Here is a 10,210-nt window from a genome sequence, read left to right on the forward strand (position 1 = left end):
ATTTGTGCTCTGCCCATCACTGGTATCGAAACCAAGTTTCTAGCGGTGGGAGTCCACAGACATACCATTGTGCCACTGGTATATATTTCCTTCTTATGGAAGGAAAATTGTGTAACGTGTTAGTTAAGAGATGAACTGCATAAATGGGCAGCAACAGACAGTACATGAGAGAAAATAAAAATGTGTAATAGAATACAACTTAGTAACTTTAAATATACTGCTGAGTCATTATGTTGAGATAAATTAGTCATTGTTTCGGTACATATTTTGAAGGTTACCTTTGAGAACGAGCAAGTCGCCAATAGTTACACACTGAATTTCAAAAATACGAACGAAATAACTTGTATTAAACTGATAAAAGAAGTTTTATGATATATGCAGAGGTATGATCACACAGTTCAGTAAAGTGCGTGCCAAATCATTATGCAAGGTTTGTTCATACAAATATTTTAAAAAGTATATTTATGATCTAGGTTAAATTTATGTAGATTAGCTTCCATATTGTTATACACAAGTTGTGCAATTGTCATCGAAATCTACTAACAAACAAGATTTTCTAAAATGCCATGAGTTATACAGCGGAAAATAATTAAGGAAGTTTCTGGCAAACGACTGACTCTACAGCACAAAAATAACAGCCATTGGAGGTAACAATAAATAAAACTGATACAATAAATCTATGTTAACCAAAGAAAACCCACAAACCGCTTAATACATAAGAATCAGAAGAGGATTCCTCATTTATTGGTTGGTATAACAACCATTGTCTGACACGACTTTGATGAACCTAACATCGACAGAGGTGGTCAGTTTTTAAATGTCTTTTACTTCATCTTCCCTTGAAGATGATAGTACAACATTCCAGAGATCATCCTTTGATGTAAACTTTCTTCCACTAGCATAAATCGTAAGTTTCATGATGTGTCACAAGTTCTCTATGAGGTTTTCAAGTATAATTTTGAAAGGTAACTCAATGTTACCTTTTGAATCCCATAGACTTGGTCCTATACCAAGGTTTTAAGTTTCCTTAAAATGTAAAATAGGCTTCAGAAGTTATCTTTACATCATCAGGTACATTAAATGGACCCCCAAGCTCACTACCAATGATACCAGCCCAAAATATCACTCCTCCTTCGCTTCCTTGATGACGTCTCAGCCTTCCTCTGATCCACCCATCTGGTCAATCAAGAGTTGCATGACACTCATCTGTAAAAAAACTTCTTCAAAATTGGTTTTTAGATACTATCAGCTCATACGAGTCGTTGGATTTTGTACACAAAGCTTGTTTTGATCACAAGTTTTACCTTCCAGTCAGTTGATGAGCTCTGATATTGAATGAAAAGAGTAAAAAAAAAATATTGAGTGTGACTACCACTCTTATAAAGCACTCACGCCACCAAAGTGTTGAGCACCTTATGTGGCAAAGGAACGCAAACCATAAATCCTTGATTCACGTTCTGAGCACGCTAACCATTGTGAAGAAAATGTGAAAAACAAATTCTGGTAGAAAATTAATTTCAATCCATTTTAATAATTCATTATAAGTAACTAATTTGTCTCAATCATATTCTGTGGAGACAACTTAATTTAAATAATTGTAAATAAAAATACAATTAATTACGATTTCTTTAAATACACTTTCAGTGGCTCAACGGTGTGTCATTGTAAATTTACAATGCTACAAACCGGTTTTCGATATCCCTTTTGGACACAGTACAGAATTTCCCTTGCGTAGGTTTATTGTTAACCCCCAACAAACCTTTAAAACAAAATACAACTGCTATAATAATGAACCTAAATTTGGACAACTTTTGTGAAACTGTCTAAAGAGCGAACAATAACTTTGTTTATCTGGGGTGATTTGAGACTGTTGTTTTTTATTGAAAATTTTGCTAATAATCGTTTTTGCACACCTACTTAGTGCTTTTTAGTGTATCACTGGTTCCTACATAATGTTTTTGTCAAATAAAGAGAAAATTAGTGATTATCTTATCAAAGATTATTAGTATTGTATTTACGTATTTTTTTCTTGTTTTATTATTGACCAAATGAAGGGTTAATCGTTTATTAATAATGATTCATGTTAATTAGGGTTCTTCTGAATGGAAAGTAAGTAAACTTTATCTGTAATGACATTTAAAACAAAAGTTAAGCACGTCTCGAACATCCAAAGTATTTGCAACTGGCTTGTTCTTATGCTTAATATTTGAGTTTCTTTGTTTGTTTGTAGTTAAACACAAAGCTATGCAATAGGTTATCTGTGCTCTGCCCATAAGAGATATCGAAACCATTTTTCTAGCAGTGTAAGTCCGCAGACGTAACTCTGGGCCATTGGGGAGCTAATCTTTGGAAGTAAACATTTTTACAGTACAATGAGTGATTGTATACGGCGGTGTTTAAAACAACGGATTTAACAAGCTCAGGGTAATTAAACAAAATTAAACTAATGATTCATTGGCATCAGTAAGATTTTGTATAGGTTAAGCACGAAGATGCCCAATAGGTTCTCTGTGCTGTACACATCATGGGTATCGAAACCCGAATTATAGCGTTGTAAGCCAGCAGATTGCCAATGGATGTTTATTTGCTGGAAAGGGAAGATACTTTTTGGCCACAAAGTAGAAAATAGAATTTTGAAGAATTTCAAGATTATTTGTTTATTTAATTTCACTTTAAGGACGAACAAATACATCATCAAATATTTAAGATGTAAACCCTCGAATTTACATTTACGCAACACTTTGGTTGATATTTTCTTTAGCTTAAGTATTTTAATTTTGCAACGGTTGATAAAATTTGCATTCGTAAAAGAAGAAATTGTTTTTTTGTTTCTGTACGTTTGGGGCGATTTTATTTTTCTTCTACCAAGTTAATTTATTTTTTGAGATACTTATTACCTTCCTGTTACACCAAACATGTTTGCCCTTTCAGGCGTGGAGGCGTTGTAGTGTAACAGTAAATTCCACTATTTGTTGGTAAAAGAGTAGCCCAAGAGTTGGCGATGGGTGGTAGTGACTAGCTTCCTTCCATCTGGTCTTAAACTGCTAAATTAGGGACGGCTAGCGCAGATAGACCTCATGTAGCTTTGCGCGAAATTCAAAAAACAAAATTATAAATCATTTCTTTAAATCAGGGGTCACCAAACTACGGCCCGCGGACCAGATTTGGCCCTCGAAGTCATTTTCTTCGGCCCGCCAGAAGCTAGCCTCTTGGAAATAAAAAGTGACATAAAAATGTCCGACTGTCATAACAAAATAAATCACACCGATGGTCGCTTTATGCTGGCAAATACAAGACGTTATGATAAAAAGAATCAAGGCTGTCACGCGCATTTGTAACTAATAGGAAAATTCTTCATTCGTCCTTGCTGCCCGTTTATTCATATCGAGGCACGAATTTATGAAAGCATTAGGATTTCGAAAACAAGAACAGACTTAACCCTCGTCCCAACGATTCTGCGATTGGAGAGGGTATAGACAGGTTTACCTCTGAAAGGATCTTGAATTCTACGTGCTATACAACTTATATTTCGTTTCATATTCTTCGAGTTCCTACTATTCACTTCGAGTTTCAAGCCAGTAGATACAGAGACAGAAGACCTTATTACCTTAAGAAGTAGCCTGAGACAGCGAGTTAAATTTCGTTAAACAGCGAGGCGTCGCTGTTTAACGAAATTTAACTCGCTGTCTCAGGCTACTTCTTAAGGTAATAAGGTCTTCTGTCGGAGCGGTCAGACACCATGGAGAACGCTATAGCGTCTGAAATAGAGGGAGCAAGCCCGTCTATATCAGGGACAAAAAGTAAGTCTAGTGACGGTGGCCAAATACTAAATGAAAATGTAAAATTAAAATCATTAATGTTTATAGCTGAAAGCTGAAAAAGAATTAAAAGCCAAGTTAACGCCTACTATAGATAATACTGTTAGGACTAGAAAAAAAAGAAAACTAGTTAAGGATATTATACTTTTAACATCTGAAGATAATGTAGCTAATATTACGGAAATAGATAATAATAAGCCAACTACTAGCAGTTTAAATATCCTAAACCCCACCCTGGATATTCCACAACATACTAAATCAGAACAAGAAGTTCTTTCTGACGACGACGGTTTCACGCTTGTGCAGACTCGTAGTCAGAAAAAACAACTCAAACAAAAAACAACAAACACTGAAACACGTACACAACCCGCACCAAAATTACCGAAACACGCCATTGTAATCCAAGGAGTCCCTGGTAGTTACAACCAACCACAACTGGCTAAAGAAATATACAGGTGCAAACCTACAACAACGACCATTAACATTAAGCGTCTGCCTAGAGGCGGTGTTCTGGTTCAAGGAAAGGAACCCGCTGACTTGAACGGCCTATTGAAAGCTTGGCCTTCAGACGCGTTTAAAACAGGAAATATAACAATCCACTTACCTGGAGCTAAACCGACACCCAAATCATTTGTGATCCGGGGTGTGCATAAGTCACTAAACACAGAAGACATAAAGGAAGCGTTAAGTACACAAAACATTAAACATATTTCAGTGGACCGAAAAATTTCAAACATTACCAAACAACCCACTAATTTAATCAAAGTAGTCACAGATAACAGCCAGGACATTACACAGATCATTAATAATGGTATCACTATGTGGTACCAAAGGTACACAGTTGAACATACAAAAACACCAGCAGTGGTTGTCACACAGTGTTACCAATGCCAAAGGTTTGGACATGTAGCAGCAGCATGTCAAGCAAATGCGCGTTGTGTGGGTTGTGGGGAGAATCACCACATTTCACAATGCACTGAACAAAACCCCAAACCCAAATGCTGCAATTGTGCGGAGGAACACACGGCTAACTATAAAGGATGCCAGAAATATAAATCCATTAAAACACACTTGTATGAAATTAAAAATCCCAACACGAACAAGCCGCCACCACCACGTACAATTAACGAACCCACACTTACCACTCCAGCGCCACAAAATACAACTACACAAACAAACACTTTTACTGCAGTGGTTAAAACTTCATTATTCCCACAGGAAAAACCATCACAATGCGAAGACGAACTACCCAAATCACCTCAAGACACACAACCAACCACACCAACAACGATTGAAACCACACTGACATCTGCCATAACTTCCACTTTCTCGGAAATAATGGCAGAATATACAAACCCTACAAACACCAACAGTCTCACAGACATAATAGTTAAAATCATATTGAAAAACATACATAAATTCCTGCCGCAAATATTAACCTCCATCATAAACGCCACTAAAAATGGATAACTTTACAGTCCTACACATCAATATCCAAGGTGCTCTTGCTTCCAAGAAATATGAGATTGAAGATACAACAAACTCCATAAAACCTGATGTAATTATAATTAGTGAAACTCTCCTATATAACTACCATCGATTTAAACTAAACGGCTACTCCATTATTAGGCATGACAGGAAGGATAATAGAGATTCAAACAGAGTCATTTTATTATTGTATAGGACTGAACTTATAGTTCAGGAACTTAGTATCCCTTCCAGTAACGAATCTATAGTCATCAATATAAAAACGCAAAATCATACTGACGTTACTGTGGCGGGCATTTACTGCTCGCCTAGTACAGTGTTAGATGCGAATCTTCTGTATTTATTGTATAATAGCAATCCAAATCTTATTATTACCGGCGATCTAAAGGGTAAACATATAGCATTCAACTGTCGAAGTACAAACGCAAATGGCAATATACTTTTTCAATTTCTGGATGAATCTAACATGACTTTATTAAACGATGCAACACCGACACATATCTCGTACGCATACGGCACCAGTGAAATACTGGACCTATGCCTGTGTTCGTCTAATATGAGTCGCAAATTCGTAAACTTTCATGTTGGTCACGATTTGGACAGTGACCACCTCCCAGTTTGGTGTATCTTCAATCTCACCCCCCACTTAAATAAAATTAAAGTTAAAGACCAACTGAACTATAACAAAGCAAATTGGCCAGTTTTTCAAACTATCTTAAATCAAACCTTACCTTCCAAAGTACTACATATTTCCGCGGACGCATCAGATATAGATACATACTGTCATATCATCTCTGAGTGTCTAAAACATGCAGCCAACAGTTCAATACCGAAACAAAAACACTTCACAACAACTCATTCATGGCAACCACATAAAGATATAATACACTTAATTAAAAACAGACGTATACTCCGCAGACAGTACATTCAAAATCGCAACCCCACACTTAAAACACAGATCAACACTATAAGGAATAAAATACGACATTTAATCCGACAACAAAAACAAGAAAACTGGGACACCTTTTGTTCCGAACTAAATCATAAAACTGATCCAAAACAATTCTGGACACACTTAAAAAGATTTACGAATACAGGAACAATAAACACAATATATCCACCACTTGAACTTGATGGAGAAATAGCATACACTATCACAGAAAAAGCCGAGATATTTAAAAAACACCTAGAAAACACGTTCAACACGCATCATGAACCAGACATGAACAAATACTTTTATAACACAGTTAATAACTTTATTGAACACAACAAAAGCATTTACACCCTAAATTTCCAGTCAACACTACTACACATCAAGAGAAACCAAAAGACTGGAGCACACATCAACTGATTAAAAATATCACAGTAACGGAAGTCGTAACTGCTATTAACAACACAAAAAACAAAGCCCCTGGAGAAGATAGTATTCAAGCTATCTTCCTAAAACACGGCACTCAGAGATTATATGAACACCTAACAGCTTTATTTAATCTATCACTATCAGCAGGATATATCCCCGTTTCTTGGAAGGAAGCAATAATATTAATGTTCCAAAAAGAAGGAAAGCCAGCGAATAAACCAAACAACTACCGCCCGATTAGCTTAACCAGTTGTATTGGCAAAGTATTAGAGAGGATAATTAGTAATCATCTGTCAGTATACTTAGAAGAAAATTCAAAATTACCAGAAATTCAAAACGGATTTCGAAAATACCGCCAAACTACAGACCACCTGATTCGACTTAGAGAATCAATTACTGATAGCTTTAACAAATACGAATGCACTGTAGCTTGCTTTCTCGACATTGAGAAAGCTTTTGACACAGTGTGGCATAACGGTTTACGTCATAGATTACATGAAATGGCATTACCCCAGAAAACTATTCGCCGGCTGTCCAACTTCCTGGAAAACAGAATGTGCAAAGTAAATGTGAATGGAGCCCACTCAGGGTCCTTTTCACCCGAAGCAGGAGTCCCGCAGGGAGGGGTTGTTAGCCCTATATTATTTATCATGTATGTGAGTAATATGCCTCTGTCGGACCTAAATTTAGGTTTTGCATCACAGTTCGCTGACGATGTAGCAGTCTGGAAAAGTGCCCCCACTCCGTCAATAGCAGCAACGAACCAACAACCAGTTCTAAATAACATCGAAGAATACTGCCAGAAATACAGAATCAAAATCAATATTCCGAAAACCCAAGCGATATTATTCAGCAGACTGAACAAGCTGAAAAAAAGATCCACCAAAGCTCTACATGAATGGATCACTTTTACTGACTGCTACATCTGCTAAACTTTTAGGTCTAACATACGATTCAAAATTAACGTGGTTACCGCATACTAAAAATATAATGAAACGAATCTGGAAAAGAGCAAACTATGCAAGAAGTCTTTCAGGTAAAAACCAAGGAACATCTCCAGGTAATATACTCAAGATCTACAAAACGTACATTAGACCCGTAATAGAATATGCATCACCTGCGTGGATTAACATAGCACCCACACATTTACAGAAACTTCAACGAATACAAAATTCAGTTCTAACTTCGGCATATAAAGTACCACGAAGCACTTCATCCACATTCATGCACAAGTATGCAAACATAGACACAACATCTGAAAGACTCTTGCATAATTCTCTAAAATATTTCAATAAGAATTGGCATAAGAATAACTTAATGTGTGATCTCGACAGATTCCACGCACATGATGTAAATAGTCCTAAATACCTCTCCCGTTTTAACATGTATTTAAGAAATGTTACACAAGCTGGCCACCTTGCACTAGACAATTACAATTTTTTATTATTATTATTTTTTTTAGTATTGTTTTATTTATTTATTTATTTTTCTTTTTTTTTCTTTTTATTATAATTATTCTATTGTTACTACAAGTAGTAGTAGCATTTTCTCCATGGAGAAAAACAACATAAGAAGAAAAAGGAGAAAAATTACAAAAAAAAGATATATGAAAAATACAAAAAAAATATAATTAAAAAAACATAAAGAAGAAAAAAAATACAAGAGAAATAATTAAAGGAAGGAAAAAAAACAAACAAACTTGTGCGTCCATGCATGGACTGTGCCCTGAAATGGGCCTGAGTACGATGTTATACTTTGCTTATGTCCTAAGCTATAAAAAAACAACAACAAAAAAACGCTATCAACGTTCGGGAGGGAGGAAGAGGTCTAATGTACCTGACCATCCTGGGAATTTAACATCAATACCCAAATACCCACACAGTGAAACTCGAACTCGTCCCAACGACTCGTCTTGTAAATTCAGCAGCCGAGGGTTACCGCTTCAGCAAGCTCATTTCTCTTATTAGTGGGGTTATGCGCTTTTCGTAACTCGTTCTTAGGTCAGTGTCGTGGCAAACGTACATTTCAACATATTTTGTTTGTGCGTTCTTGGACCTGTATAATACTTTTCCCACAGCATTCTGTGTTTTTTATTTTCACATCCTGTTTTTTTTTCACCCATCGTTATGGCTGCTTTTAAAAGAAGAAAAGTGGACTCTGAGTGTCGTGCTTTCAATGAAGAATGGGGAGAAAAGTACTTCTTTGTGGAAACATAAAACCAGAAAGCTACTTGTGTGATATGCACAGAAAGTGTTGCCGTTTTAAAAGAGTACAATCTTTGGCGTCACTATGAAACAAAACATCTATCAACATATTTGAAATTTTCAGGAAAGCTCCTTTCTGAGAAATTTGAATCCATGAAACGTGTTTTTGAATCTCGAAAGAATCTCTGCACGAGAAAGTTTACTGAAAATGAATCTGTCACTCATACAAGTTACAAAATAGTACAACGGATGGCAGAGCGAGGAAAACCTTTTACTGACGGCAACTTCATCAAAGAGTGTGTGATGGAAGCGGCAAATGAGCTGTGTCCTGAAAAAGCCAATTTCTTTGAAAGTATCAGCCTTTCAGCAACTTCAGTTGTACGGAGAGCAGAAGAACTTGGAGAGAACATCGCATTACAGATACTCCAAAAAGCTAGGAACTTCTTATAGTATTCTCTGGCACTGGATGCGTCTACTGATCTCTCGAGTACGTCACAACTTCTCGTGTTCATTCGTGGAGTTAATTTGGACTTTCAGATCATGGAAGAGTTAGGATCAGTTTGCAGCACGCACGGAAGAACAACTGGAGAAGACATTTTCATGGAAGTGCATAAAACTTTGCAAGACTGTAACCTTCAGTGGAATCAGCTTAGAGGTGTAACAGTTAATGGAGGAAAAACATGGCTGGAGAAAGAAAGATCTGGTGGGGCTGATCAGGAAACAGTTGGAAGATCTTTAACTCCCAAGCGCTCTCTTCATACACAGCATCATACATCAGCAAGCACTCTGTGGAAAAGACTTAGATATTTCTTGCATACTGAAACCAGTCATTTCTACAGTGAACTTCATTCGGGGTCATGCACTTAATCATCGCCAGTTCAAGGTGTTTTTTGAAGAAATTGATAAACCAACAAACCGGATTGACAAATGCAGCAGGCCAGTGAAAGTTTAATCAACAAATTGTAGTGACAAATCAACAACTTCAGGAGTTGTGTCAGTAGGTAACTTATCAAATGCAACAGTCAAATCAGCAAATTGAGGATTGATCTCGCAGGATCCAGATCCGTAAGCGTTAGCCAAGCCTCATCCATGAATAGTGGAGAGGAAGATGTTTATGTGTGTGGTATACAGGTAGAAGAAGAGGTTGATGAATCAAGTGTCAGATTAGTGAATACGATCGGACATTGCCACATTTAATGTTGTGTTGGTATGCAGAAAGTATATATTTTACAGACATAGATGATAAATTCTCTTAAAACCCAATTTTCTTACTATAAATGAGTGCATTCTTGCATTTGAAGAGTTTTAACTGAAATTGTATGGGAAGAAGCAACTATTAA

This window comes from Tachypleus tridentatus, chromosome 8, assembly GCF_004210375.1.
Source record: "Tachypleus tridentatus isolate NWPU-2018 chromosome 8, ASM421037v1, whole genome shotgun sequence".
Lineage (NCBI taxonomy): Eukaryota > Metazoa > Arthropoda > Merostomata > Xiphosura > Limulidae > Tachypleus > Tachypleus tridentatus.